Source organism: Crocuta crocuta, unplaced genomic scaffold, assembly GCF_008692635.1.
Source record: "Crocuta crocuta isolate KB4526 unplaced genomic scaffold, BGI_CrCroc_1.0 scaffold13, whole genome shotgun sequence".
In the NCBI taxonomy this organism is placed as follows: domain Eukaryota; kingdom Metazoa; phylum Chordata; class Mammalia; order Carnivora; family Hyaenidae; genus Crocuta; species Crocuta crocuta.
The window spans coordinates 2393390-2403159 of NW_027530007.1; positions in this window are offsets into that span (position 1 = coordinate 2393390).

The window sequence follows — 9770 nt, forward strand, 5'->3', positions numbered from 1 at the left end:
CCGTGTTGCCTCGGGGAACCCAGAGCCAGGAGAAGATTCTCAGAGCTAAACTGCCCCCTTCTCGGGCCTGGGCCTGTCACGGATCACAGGAGCAGCACTGGGACCACGTGGGCGATTCCTGCTGTGCCCGGAGCCTTGCCCCAGAAAGACCCGCGGGTCACAGCTCGGACGGCCCTGACCCCCTCCACACGTGGGCCTGGTTAGCTGGCCTGGTTAGGTTAACCTTCGAAGAGCATTGATCCCCAGGGACCGGGCGCTATGGAGACCCCCGCAGGGGCCTGAGAGCATCTTCCTCCAGGAGAGGCAGTCGGTGCGCGCGTGCGCACACAAGCCCAGTCAGTCTGAATGTCCTGCCTCCCCTCCAGCTGAGCCCCAGGGGAAAGGTCAGCTTTTCCAAGCCCCTTCCCCCCAGGTCATGACATCTGTCACCAGGCGCCAGTACCATGTTGCCGTTTGCCCTCTCTGTGTACCCGTAGCTCCCACAAAGCCTCCGTGTCCGGGCCAGTGGTGTGTGCTCTGCCCCAGCCTGTCCTTGTCAAGGCCTTGGGGCCTCCCTCTTGTAACAGCAATGGCCTCGATCTGTCTTGTCAACTGAACAAGAAAAGTGAAGGTGTTTCTGTGGCTCCATATTTCGACTAAAACTATATCTGTTGGAGAAAAAAAAAATTCACAATAAAGATTTTTAATAGCTTGGTGTGTGAGCTGAGTTGTCTCCCTCAGAGTTGGGTGTGTTCCCTGATTGTCCCGTGTCGCGTGGGCTCTGCTTCGAGGCCCTCCGTCCCCAAGGAGGCACCACAGGGAGGGTCGAAAACACCACGTTTGCTAGTTTAATTGTCTGTGACCTGGAGGGGAGCTTGGGGCTTGGACGATTTCCGAGATCTGCCCAGCCCAGCTGACAGGTCCATAGAAGGCTGAGCCCTGGAGATTCTAAATACCGTCTTAGATTGGACTGAGGTCAGTAGTCTTCCGAGGCGACCTCACCCCTCCGTGCTCTCGAGCAGACTCGGAGCATCCTGAAAGGGTGTGGGGACCCTTTCATCCTGGACACCCCAGCCCCCCGTGTGATGGCAGGGGTCTTGGGCTGCTTGTAACAAAAATCCAAACAGAATATCCGGCCCTTCCGTCATCCCAGAAATGGGAGATTGCTTGGTGTTCAGCTGTATATTCAAGTTTAGAAGCTGAAATCATTTCTGCTTTAGGAAATTTTGCTTTGGAAGCATTTTCTAGAATGTTTCATTTCCACCCTTCGTCATCCCATTTTAGGTCTTCATCTTTTTTTTTTTTCCCCTGCTTACATGGATTCGCTGCTTCTATTTCCTTTTCAAAGAGTTTCATCTGCGTGCTGAACACTGGGATTTATAGACCCAGGATGGACGGCACAATCAACATCATTTACTCTTAGCTCCGGGAGAGATGTTAAAGGCTGCCTCACAGCCCACACAGTGACCAGATGCGTGCGTCATCCCTGAAGCATCTCTCAAAAGGGCTTGTCTAGGCTTTGCTTGAATACCCTCTAGGATGGGGGACTCACTATCTTACAAGACAGCCCATTGCATCTTCACGTAACTTACATTCATTTTACATGGAGTTGGCCTGCCTTTCTCTGTAACTTCCTTTTCCAGGAAGGACTTTAAGTTATTCAGGAAAAGATTTTCATTTTATTTTTATTTATCTTAATGTTTGTTTATTTTTTGAGAGAGAGAGAATCAGAGCATGAGCAGGGGAAGGGCAGAGAGCAAAGAAGACACAGAATCGGAAGCAGGCTCCAGGCTCTGAGCTGTCAGCACAGAGCCGGACACAGGTCTTGAACCCACAAACCACAAGATCACCACCTGAGCCAAAGTCAGACGCTTAACTGAGCCCCCCAGGCGCCCCAAGGAAGTGATTTTTAAAAAGACACCTATGTTAGCCAAACATTACAGAGACCCATCAAGGGCTCACGTTAGGTGAACTACTGGTGCTCTGATTTGCACTGTAGAGAGTTAACTTTGGAATTAATCTGCTCTTCTAAACTGAGCAGGTGAGCAGGGGGAGGCGCTGGCGGGCCCTGGCGCCGCTGCACAGCACCCAGCAGACAGCCTGGAAGTGGACCCGGGAGGGAGGCGCCCTCACAGGCTTGTCTAACTCAGTTGTGTCTCTTGTGGGAATTAGGCCACCAAGAAAGAGGAGTCGGGACACCACAGTGTGGAATCCTTCAGGGTCCCTCAGTCTACACCGCAGGCAAGCTTCTGGGCTCACCTTCCTGAGTACAGGTGCAAGCAGCCAGAAGTGATGACAGCCACTGGGACCAGGTCTGCTGAGGCCCAAGGCAGCTGGAGGCCGGGCTGAGTTTCCGGGAGGCCGGATGGGCTGAGAAGGAAGGGGGGCGGGGTGGTTGAGTACAAAGTGCTTTTCCCTGACCCTGCAGGTGACTAGCAGCTTCGAGACTCCAGACTATTGCAGCCTTTGAACAGCGCCCTTTGGAGCAGGGAACCGATCTCCCCCTGCCCCCCCACCCCGTGGCATCTGGTTCAGGGATGGGGACAGGTGCCAGCTTCCGGAGCCGGGAGCCCTGACCGCCCCCCACCTGCCGCACCTGCACAGGCGCGTCACCACTCTTTCAATGTCCCTGTCGCCCTCGGCACCCCTTTCCCGGAATTAGACTGACCTGAGGCTGCGTTTAGAAAAAACGCTTCCCTCTCTGATGAAGGAACTCACTTTTCTCGAGCAATAACCGGTGTGTAGGAGATTTGGGAGGCTTGTGGGGGCCGTCACTGCCAGTCCTGATTTAAACAAAGGCCTCCTTAAAGGATAAAGGCAGTGAAATGCTTTTTGAGTATCAGCCGGTGCCCGACCCTCACTTTTCTCCTTGATGTTGAAGCTACCCCCTCACCCCCCAGGGACAGTTTCCCAGAGGGATCAGGCCATCCTGCCAGGCAAGGGGCTCAGGAGAGCCGTGGACCGGGGCTGAGCCTCTTCCCGTCCCCAGGGCAGCGGCAGAGTTCACACCTGGGGGAGGCTGACCCCGACCCCACACATGCAGCCCCAGGAGGTGGCTTCAGACCCAGAATTTCTGAGAGTTTCCACCTCCTGGCCTTCGGCCTCGGCCCTTGAAGGAGGTGGGTTTTTTGCACACCCCTTGTATACGGGTAACTCCCTCGTCCTGGTCTTAAGAACACAGGGAGTGTGTATCGGGTGCTACTGCGTGCGGGCGCACAGCCCTGTATTTCCACCATCTTTAGTCGTGGGTGAGGTGAGTATGGTACTGTCCCCATTTTACAGGTGAGGAAATACCATAATTTGCAAAAGGTCAGCGTGGTACAGCCAGAACTTGGAGCTAAGTTATCTGACCCCAGACTCCATGCTTGTAGCCACACTACGCGGGCAGGGGGTAGGGGTGGAGAGTAAACCCTGCATCACTGGATGCCCAGAGCCCTCTCTGTGAGTCCAGGACCAGCCTGGGGTTCGCCCTGTTCTCCAAGTCCCGTGGCGCCCAGCGCTAGCAGGCTGTCCCATATTTGCCAGGTGCTGGGTCCTCAGGTCAGCTGTCCCCTCTGGGGTGAAGCTGGCCTCCCCCCCAACTCAGTGCCCCGGAAGCTACCCCAATCTGGCCTTTGCAACTCCTGCTCTCCACCCTTCACCCGCTCTGACACCTCATGAGGGGACCTGGCAGTTCTCCTCTAGGCTAAGCTGGTTTTTCTAGATCAGGTTCCTCTTCCGCTTTTCCCTGCCTCTTCCTGTCCACAGCCCGTGGCCGGCATCTGGCCGTCCAGCCCCGAAGACACCTGTCCCCACGTGAGGTCAGCGAAAGAGCTCAGAGATGGGGGACTGCAGGCTAGGATGGGCCCCCACCCCCCTACCGTGGCCTCTGTACTCCGGGGCAGGCCTCAGCCTCAATTTGATCATCTGTAAAATGGGAGTAATAATAAAAGCAATTGTACCTTTGACACAAAGATGCTTAGAATCCAGCCGCTGACAAAGAGAATTCTCTTTTGCCCTCTGAATTATACTGTTTACTCCCACAGTATAAATCCCATAGTCTAAGTCCCGGAAGACAGGGAGGGCTCTGGAGGCCGGCTGGTGGGATTGAGTATGAGATCTGCCACTTGGCAGCTGTGTGACTTGGAGCAAATTGTCCAACTTATTGGAAAAAAATGAAAAGAAAAAAAAAACACAGGAGCATCTATTCCTTATGGGCATGAGGCTGTTGTTGAGAATTATGAGATGATGCAAATGACAAGTTTAGCAGAGACCTGCCCACAGTGGGTGGTCAGCACATATGGTCGTCACTAAGTCACCAGGATGCCGTCTCCCGCCCCCCAGCCTCTCTGCTTAGAAGTCATTCAGCACGAGGCCTGTGTGAGTGTGGCCCCAGGTCCAGTCAGGTGCTGGTTAAAGGCTTTTTTGATGAGGAAGGAAGGGCTGAGATGATCCCTTGATAGAGAAGGAGCTGCCTCCTGCTTCCCGACCCCCCCCCCCAACAGGGCCTCTCCCTCCGCTAAGCAGCTTTGCCAGGAGGGGGAATGGCATTATTGAAGCATCCCTCAGCCTCCCTGACCCTGCAGACCCGAGGGGGACCCCCCAGAGGGGACTTGCTGAGTCTGGGGGCGGGCGTCCTGTCTTCCAGGGACCCTCCTGCTCACTAGCTCATGCTTGAACTCCAAATAGAATCAGAGCCAGCCAGAGAAGGGGATAAAATTAAATCCTTGATCATGATCAAGTGGTTTAAAAAAAACCCATCACAGCCAGAGGCTCCTTCCCACTGCACACGGCTCTGCTTTGGAGCAAACAGGAGGAGGAGGAACGGGGTGGGGGGGGGCTGCGGAGCCCTGAGCCCCAAGCCCCCAGCACCCCTCCCTCCCTGCTCTCCTGTGGGCCCTCCCAGGTCACAGATCTCAGCCACCCCAGGGCCTGAGGGTACCTCGCACTGAACCCCAAGGAGTGGGATGAAGCCCCTGTAGACCTCAGGCGGCGGCGGCTGTCGGGGAGACCCTCCTGGGCTCCAGGCTCAGCTACACGGACCCGGGTTCCAATCCGGGCTCTGCCAGTGACGAGCTGTTTGATGGGGGCAAGTCACGCGATGTTGTCAAGCTGCTGCCCGATGTGGGGACACGGGAGTAGCAACGGCGCTACCCCATGGCTGCCGCCGGGGGTGGGCGAGCGAGCTGCCCCAGGGCCCCCTGCCCCCCCCCCCGGCAGCCGGGGCGCACGGGCTGGGGAGAATCTCAAAGCTACAAGGCTGACTAAAGGCCAGACTCCTCTCGTGCGTCTCCACGAACCGGCACCCCCTGACCCTGGGGCTGAGGGGGTGCCCCCAACGTCCACCAGCAGCTCTAGGGCTTTCTTCTGAACAGGCCGCAGGTCGATACAGCCAGGTGTTGGGGGGGGGACAGGCTGGGACCCCGAGGCGGCCATGGGGCTCCGGGGCCTGGCTCTGGCGCCCTCTGTGTCCCTTCCCTGCCTCTCGGCCACCATCTGCGGACCGGCTCCGAGGCTGTCCCCGAGGGACAGCGTGGTGGCCTCACCCCTGGCACCTGGCAGCCCAGAGCCTGTGGCCGAGGCGGGCGGGTGTGAGTGAGGAGGACCGAGGTGTCCCTGGCCTGGCAGCCAGGATGCTGAGCGCGGAAACAATGAGGCGATAAAAATAGCTCTTTGTTTTCCCTCCTGCACGTCCTCCTGAGTCCTTGTGTCAAAGAAAAACACCGACCACCCTGGGGAGCCAGAGTCAGCACAGCCCGGCCCAGGCCAGCCCGCTGGGGGGCTCAGCTGTGAGTGGAGCCGGGGCCTGGCTGAGGGGATGGGGGGGGGAAGGGACAGGTCCCAGGTGGGCCGGCCTCCCCCTCGCCCCCCCGCACACCCACCCACCACCGTGGCGCCCGAAGCGGTCTCTCTGGCCTCGGCGAGCTCCCTCAGAAATAGCCTGACCCACCCACCCTCCTCAGCCCTGCTCCTGCGGGCCGCCCCTTGGAAACTGGTTTGGGGGGGGGGTGGTCCAGCAGCCCAGGGGGACATGGTCTGTGGACGTTTCTCTGGCTGAATCCCCCCCACGCTCCACGTGGAACTGCCTAGGCTTCAGAGAAGCCAAACCGTGGCGGTGGGGGTGGGCGAGGGCAGCCTGGACTCTGATCCCTCAAGGTTTTTATCCAGAACCTTCCTCCATAGCTCTCGCAGCTCACTCCAGAGGTGGGCGAGTCCCGAGCCACCTGGATGACCCCCCAGACTTCTCCAGACTCCCAGAGAGTTAACCCAGCCAGCTGCCCCTCTGAGCCCCGACCAGGCACCTAGCCAGGCCGGAACTGCGGTCCCAGGACCTGCCGTGTGCGAGCTGAGGAGGCAGAGATGAGAGATGGAGCCTTGCCCTGAGGTCTCCCTCCGAGGCTGCTGGGGCAGAATGACCTGGAAAGAGGCTGCAACCGAGCAGCTCCCAGTAAAGGAACCCCGCCCCCACGCAGGTCACTGAGGAGGCAGAGCAGGGCCGGCGCACCCCGGCTGGTCCTCGGGGAGCCCAGCAGGCCGGGAGGGCCCCTTAGCGCCCCTGCACCTGCCTGTGGCCGTCCTGCTCACGGTGGGGTCTGGCCCGGGTAGCAGGGGCCCGTGGGCGCCCTGGCTGGTCCCTGGCTCCTCCCCGGTAACCAGACTGACGGAGGCGGCCGAGAAGCCCAGGAAGCTGCTTCAGGAGCAGAAAACACACGGTGAGACGGGTCGGGGCAAGTCCCGGGGCTCCGGCGGGCGCCTGGTACTTGCCCGAACCCAGGGGCCACCATTCCCTACGCGGCCTGGTGGTTTCCTGCTGGTGGCCCGTTCCTGCCACCCGCTCCCCAGGCTGTGTGGCCCACCCAGGGCCCCCAGCATTTGTCTCTGGGGAGAGGAAAGACACAGGGGGTGTGCCAGTACCCTGTTTCCCCTCTGAGAACCAGGACAAGCTCACCCTCAGTGTGGAGGACCGAGAGGCTTAGAGGATTAAGCTCCTCAAGGTCATGAGGCAGGAGGGGAGGCTGGGAGGGTGAGGAGGGGGTGGGGCATCGCGGGGAGAGCACGGGCCCACCACCAGTCCGCGAACCCTGGCTGGTTCTATTCCGTGTGTCCGAGCCCCCGTTTCCCACCTGTAAACCAGGCTTGTGGGAGTCAGGGCGGCTCCTCAGATCCTCTGGGCCCTCTACCCTCCACACACGTGGAAACACTGTGTCCCCCTCTCCCCCTGCTTAGTCGTGGTGGCCCTGGCTTGCTCTAGCCCACAAAGTATGGGTAGAAGTTGTGGGTCATTGCAGGGGGAAGCCTTTTGTTTGTTTATTTTCAAAGAAAGAGAGGGGCGCCTGGGGGGCTCAGTCAGTTAAGCATCCGACTTCGGCTCAGGTCATGATCTCATGGTTCGTGGGTTCGAGCCTCACGTTGGGCTCTGTGCTGGCACCTCAGAGCCTGGAGCCTGTTTCAGATTCTGTATCTCCCCCTCTCTCTGCCCCTCCCCTGTTCACAGTGTCTCTATCTGTCTCTCAAAAATAAATAAAACATTAAAAATCAAAAAAAAAAAAAACAAAGAAAGAGAGAGCCTATGAGTGGAGGGAGGAGGAGAGAGAATTTTAAGCAGACTCTACGCCCAGAGCAGAGTCCAAGGCGGGGCTTGATCTCGAGAACCGTGGAGATCGTGATCTGAGCCGAAATCATGAGAGTCAGACGCTTAGCTGACTGAGCCACCTGGCGCCCTCAAGGTGGAGGCTTTAAGGGCCTCCTGGTGACGTTCCAGGGGTGGCTGCCCCTTCAGCCCGTGTCCAGGCAAAGCCCCAGCCAGTCCACAGGTGAGGAAGGACGCATGTGGTTTGATGCCTTGGGGGGGTCTTGAACCGGTTTGTTTCTGCAGCGTCGGCTGGCCTCTCCTGACCACTACGTTACCTCGGGGATCTTGAGCCTTCGAAGCTGGGTGGCGTCGGACTCTTGCTGTACCTGGGAATGTTCTGTTCCACGCCCAGCTCAAGGGCTTCGCTGGAAGGCTGGGTCTGGGAGCTGCTCTGTTTTTCCGGGGCCTGAGAAAACAGCAGGGACCGCCCCGGTCCCCACCCTGGACTCTACAAGGCAGGGGCCGCCCTTTGCACTCAGGATCAGAATCCCCCCTCCCTCCCTCTTGTGGGCACTCCGGGCAGGGACCTGGCTCCTGGTAACTCTGATCTCATCTCCCCGCGCCGTCCCCTGCTCTTCCTCCCCGACGTCTGCCCCACCTTGTTCCCTCCGGTAGTGTTCTTCCCACACGGCTGAATCCTCAGTTGTCAGCTTAAATGTCACCCCCCACCCCACCCCCCGGCTTAGTCTCCTCCGGCTGCTGTAACAAAATCCCACACGCTGGGTGGCTTATAAACAGAAATGCATTTCTCGCAGCCCAAGATTAGGGTGCCAGCGTGCTCGGGATCTGGTGACAGCCTCTCCCCAGCGTCTGTCTTCTCTGTGTCCTCATGTGACGGGAGGCCCGAGGGGGCTCTGTGGGCTCTTTTACAAGGGCGCTAACCCTGCTCGTGGGAGCTCCATCCTCATGACCTAATCCCCTCCCCAAGACCCCACCTCCTAACGTCACCACATTGGGTGTTAGGATCTCAACAGGATTCTGGGGGAGCGCAAACATTCAGACCACAACACCCCCTGAGAGGGTCATTTTGTTTGTTTGTTTTAATTTTATTTTTGAGAGAGAGAGACAGAGCATTAAGCAGGGGAGAGGCAGAGAAAGAGGGAGACACAGAGTCCAAAGACAGGCTCCAGGCTCTGAGCTGTCAGCACAGAGCCCGACAAGGGACTTGAACCCATAAAGTGCAAGATCGGGGCACCTAGGTGGCTCAGTCAGTTAAGTGTCCGACTTCAGCTCAGGTCATGATCTCATGGTTGTGAGTTCAAGCCCCACATCTGGCTCTGTACTGACAGCCAGAGCCTGGAACCTGCTTCGGATTCTGTGTCTCCCTCTCTCTCTGACCTTCCTCTGCTCATGCTGTCTCTCTCTCTCTCTCTCTCTCTCTCAGAAAACAAAACAAAACAAAACAAAAAAACATAAAGTGCAAGATCATGACCTGAGCTGAAGCCAGATGCTTAACTGACTGAGCCACCCACCCAGGCACCCCCCCATTTTTAAAAAAATTTGTCATGTTTATTTATTTTTGAGACAGAGAGAGATAGAGCATGAGCAGGGGAGGGACAGAGAGAGAGGGAGACACAGAATCTGAAACAGGCTCCAGGCTCTGAGCTGCCTGCATAGAACCCGATGCAGGGCTTGAACCCACGAACCGTGAGATCATGACCCAAGCCAAAGTTGGATGCCCCACTGACTGAGCCACCCAGGTGCCCTGGTCTTTTTTTTTTTTTTAATGTTTATTTATTTATTTTGAAAGAGAGAGAGCACCAGCGGGGTGGGGGGAGGGCATAGAGAGAGAAGAGAGAAAATCCCAAGCAGGCTCCACACTGTCAGCGCAGAGCCTGACGTGGGGCTTGATCCCGTGAACCAGGAGATCATGACCTGAGCCGAAATTACAAGTCAGATGCTTACCCAGCTGACCCGCCCAGGTGCCCCCCTCTCTCAGAGGTTCTTAACCGACCTCCTTACTTTGCTTTCTTCTCTCTGATGTGCTCGATTTCCTTTATCTGAAATACCTGCTTGTCTATCTGTTGCTCCACCAGAAGGTAAGCTTAGGGGAGCAGGACCCTTGTCCAACCTCTTCACTGCTGTGCCACCAGTACCTGACACATTGTGGGCTCTCAATGAAAGTTTGTTAGATGAATGAATAACCTTGACCTTGAGATGGCTCCTCTGCTGAGCCTTC